The sequence below is a fragment of the Urtica dioica genome, chromosome 7 (genome assembly GCF_054948205.1).
Source record: "Urtica dioica subsp. dioica isolate 48M chromosome 7, U.dioica_male_clone48M_v1_H2, whole genome shotgun sequence".
Classification (NCBI taxonomy): domain Eukaryota; kingdom Viridiplantae; phylum Streptophyta; class Magnoliopsida; order Rosales; family Urticaceae; genus Urtica; species Urtica dioica.
This window is the reverse complement of record NC_142762.1, coordinates 28,162,427-28,167,409: the sequence shown is the minus strand read 5'-3', so window position 1 is coordinate 28,167,409 and position 4,983 is coordinate 28,162,427.

Below are 4,983 nucleotides of genomic sequence, written 5' to 3'. Positions count from 1 at the left end.
CATGAACAAGTCACTCTAACGACTAGTAGACAGAAGAAAAAGTGGGTATATCACTATTGCAATAAAGTTGGTCATATCAAACCTTGTTGTTTCAAGTATCTCACAGATCTCAAAATACACAGAGTAAGAAAGCCAACTCATATCAGACAAGAATGGAGAGTAAAGCAGCATCACTGTTTTGTAGCCTATAGCTCTTCTACAGAGGTACAAGAAGGGTGCTGATACTTTGATATTGGATGTTCATGGATATGAACGATGACAAAGATTGTCTCACCAACCTTAAGCCATGTAAGACTTAGAATGTGACATTTGGAGATGGGGCAAAAGGAAGAATTGTTAGGAAAAGAATGCTCCGAAAAGAAGGGTTACCACAACTTAAGAATGTCCTTCTTGTTGATGGTTTAAAGGTGAACTTGATTAGTGTGAGCTAGTTGTGTGATGCATAAAATCATGTGTTATTCACTAAGGAAAACTGCCAGGTGTTCGACAAGAAGAATCTGAGTGTCCCGGAATGGAAGAAGTCGTCAAACAACTGCTAACTCCTAGGTGTCAGTCAAACAACTTCTCGAACAACTTGTCTGATGAGCAAGTCAAATGAGTTAGATCTTTGGTATAATAGAATGGGTCACCTCAACATGAGAATGATGAAGAAAGTTTCTACAAGAGAGATTGGCAGAGGACTTCCCACACTCAAGGGAGATCTCAGTATTGTATGTGAAGATTGTCACATGGGAAAACATAGGCAACTCACAAAAGCGTTACACAGATCAACAATAGGAGACCTCTAGAGCTCCTACACATGGATATGATGGGTCCCATGCAAGTTGAAAGCATTGGTGGTAAGATATATGATTTTGTATATGTTGATGATTATTCTCGATATTCGTGTGTAAATTTTCTCATGGAAAAATAAGATGCAATCAAGGCATTTACCAATCTATGCACAAGGTTCACATAGAGAAGAAAATTCGTGGTGAAGACATCATGGCTGTCCGAAGTGACCATGGAAGAGAATTTGAGAATAAAAGCTTCACCAATATTTTTGAAGCTCAAAGCATTGCACATCAGTTCTCATCCCCCATCACTCCACAATAAAATGGTGTAGTTGAGAGGAAGAATAGAACAAGCCAGGAGATGACCAGCTTTATGATCATAGCAAAGCAAATGCCAATGAAGTTCTGGGCCGAAGTAGTGAATACAATGTGCTATATCGTCAACAGAGTCTCCATTCGATCTGGAACTGAGAAGACGTGTTATAAGTTGTGGAATGGAAAGAAGCCAATACCAAGTACTTTCATGTGTTTGGTAGTGTATGCTATATCTTGAATGACAGAGAATACATGAAGAAGTTAGATCCGAAGAGTGATGAAGGAATGTTCTTTGGCTACTCTACTTCTAGCAAAGCTTATGGAATGTCACAGTCAAAGATATCGAAGAACAGAGAGACATTGAAGTTGGTCCACCAAACTCGTCAGAGGACATTCAAGATAAATTCCATGGCTCATCAGATGATGAATCTGTTCAGGACTTAAATGACGATGCTCCAGTCATTCATCTACTACGACCTTCTTCCAGAATTCAGAAGAATCATCCAATCTCATCAATCATCAGCAATCCTCCAGACGGAAGAAAAATAAGAGATAAGCCTATTCTTAACTATCGTGATATGGTCAATCATTCATGTTTTATCTCTAGTGTGGAATCCAAAAACATCAAAGAAGCTATCATTGATGAATACTGGGTAGCGAAAATTCATGAGGAACTCTGTGAGTTTGAAAGAAACAATGTGTGGGATCTAGTTCCCTGCCCTCAAAGCGTCAACGTCATCGACACAAAATAGATTTTCAAGAATAAATCTGACGAGAAAAGAAACATCACCAGGAATAAAGCTCGCCTAGCGGCTCAGGGATACTCACATATTGAAGGCTTAGATTCTAAGAAACTTTTGTTCCAGTTGCTCGTCCGGGGGCCGTTCGATTACTACTTGCTCTTGCCTGTTATATGAACTTCAAGCTGCACCAAATGGACGTGAAGAGTGCTTTTCTGAATGGATTTCTCACTGAAGAAATCTATGTTTCTCAACCAAATGGTTTCGAAGATCCACATCTTCCAGATCACGTCTATAATTCGAAGAAAGCTCTTTATGGCCTAGTATGTGCGGTTGACTGTGTTTTTGGTCAATCATGGGTATGCTCGAGGGGGAGTAGACAAAACTCTTTTTTGTGAAGCACGCCAGGTCAAACTTTATCATTGCTTAAATTTTTCGTTCATGAAATTGTATTTGGTTCAAGTTCGCAAAAGATGGTTGAACAATTTGTTGAAAAAATTCAACGAGAGTTCAAAATGAGCATGGTAGGAGAATGTCTTATTCCTTGGGCTTCAAGTCAAGCAGAAGTCAGAGGTTATCCTCATCTCCTAGAGTAAAATATGCCATAAAATTGGTGAAAAAGGTTGAATTGGAGAAAGCTGCACACAAGAAAACTCCGACATCTACTTATATCAAGGTTATTAAGGACGACAATGGGTTCTAGTTGATCGAACACTTTATAGAAGTGTAATTGGGAGTCTATTGTATTTAACTGCAAGCCGACCAGATATTTCTTATTCAGTGGGAGTGTGTACAAGATATGAGGCTAATAAAAAAGAAAGCCACCTGACAAATGTCAAAAGAATAATCAAGTATATGTGCGGCACAATTGATTATGGCTTCTGGTACACCAAAGACACTAGTTCACGTCTAGTGGGCTATTGTGATGTGAACTGGACAGTAGTGCAAGAGATCGAAAAAGTATATTTGGAGGCTGCTTCCTTTTGGGAAACAATATAGTGTCATGGTTTAGCAAGAAGCAGAACTTCATCTCTATCAACAACTGAAGCATAATACATGTATGTTGGGAGCTGTCGTGTTAAGATGATCTAGATGACACAAATGTTGTGCGAGTATTGAGTTCAACAAGATGTTATGCCTCTTTATTGCGATAACATGAGACATTACTTCATTAGAGAATTAGTGGAGAAGAAGATCATTGAGCTGAAGCATATATCCAAAGAAAAGCAGTTGGCCGATATTTTCACAAAATCCATGAAAGTGTGCTATTTGAGACACTCAAATCCGCCATGGCTATATGTGTTATTGATAATTAATCTTCTCCATGATTGTCTGTCAGCCAGACTAAATTTCATAAGGTTAATGTGTAATGAGAAAATGGGTTTTTATTTTTATTTGAAATAAGTCAGTTGTGCTTTACACGTGGCACACGTAGATAAAGTGGTTTCCAACTGTTCCCGCTTCCCATAGAAAATTGATTATTTCTCAGACTCAGTCATATTACTTTATCTCACTTGTTCAAGAAAGTATCCAAGAAAATCATCGTTCCTCATTTGTCATCTGAAAATCCAACGATTTTCTTTGAAATTTATTCTCCGATAAACGTCAGTATGGTGGCCACTCGCGCTGGAAGAGCTGTATCGACTCATGCCCCCCCTCCGATTAAGTCTCAACAATGCCCAGACTCATATGTCGCTCCAATCATCATCATCGCCGACGTCACAACCTTGGAGAATATCGAGAAGGCGCTTCAAAATCACCCAAATTCGGGAGAAGGTTCTAGTGAAACCACAACTCAGGTAGACCCAACCTTGTGGCCTTTAATGATGGTGAAAATGTTCAAGTCTTAGAACCTGTAATGGGTTCTCAGGCCCCGATGGAAGTGCCGGATCAGGCACATGCAACTCAGGGGGAAGGAAATTCAGAAATCTCTTGCCCTATAGAAGCTAATGAACAACAGTATGAGTGATTATGAAGAAATTGTGAAAGAGGACCATCAATGTCTCAGTTTCTAAAAGGAAAAAGGGTTGAACAAGTACGTGAGGAAGAATAAACCCATGTTGCTGAAAGATATGTCATCATTAGTGCTCATATCATTGAAGATCAGAGTGCTGGTGAGAGAGTTGAAGGGCCAAAGATTAATAATGAAGATCAAAGTTTTCAGACCATGGAAGCAATTTCTAGGCCTTGGTACACTGTTGACCCCAACAGAGGTCATTCATGTGGTGAACAAGTGTTCATCCCAGCTTAACCATGTAAAAAGAGTTCGAAGAGAAAAGCATGAGAAGATGAAGAGAGTGGTGAGATAGCTAGAGTCTCATAAGATGATGAATCAATTGAAAATGAAGAGGAATCTCGCAAAAGAAACAGAGATTATCCTTTGAGGAAGAAGAAGACTGGGGTTTAGAAGAAGAAAAAGAAGAAGACCCAAGCAACAACTTCGATCTCTGCACCGGAAGTTGTTCAAGATCATGTTTAACAAGAGGTTCAACGACAAGTGACTGCTGCTGAAGATGCCAGGGCTCCACTCCAATACCAGAACTAGTAAAGAAGAAGAAGAGTTCTGCCAAGAACAAAGCCTCTACTACACCAAGTGTCTAGAAGAAAAGAGTGTGGTTCATCTCACAGGCCTACCACAACAAGTGGGAGTTGGTTTTCCCTCTCTCATCTATGAGCTGGTGATGAAACATAACACATGGCTGGAGGCAAGTCACACTGACCTTTTTGGAGAACCCAAGTTCATCTATGCTGATCCACCCCAAGCTATTCATCGAGAAGCACAAAAATGACATCGAGGGGCAGCAAGCTATTCCAAAAGTTTAAGAAGATGTTCAAGCATCTTAATCTTTTACAGGTACATCCTCTATCTCCCTGTCCATAAAGAAGAAGACCATCAATCATCTTGAAGCTGAGATCAAGTTAAAGACATCAGAGATCACAAGGATTACAAACTTCAGAAGGCTACTCAGCAACTTCATTCGAGACATTAAGTACCCAGTCGAAGAAGTTCAAGCTGAAGATAAAGAAGGAGATTAAGATTAAAGTCGATGCATAAAGAAGAATGTATTTTCTTTTTCTTTCTTATTCATTTCAGTATTTTTTACTCTCAGCCTAGACTTATATGTTCTCTTGGCTTGTCCTTTTGTGGCAAAAAG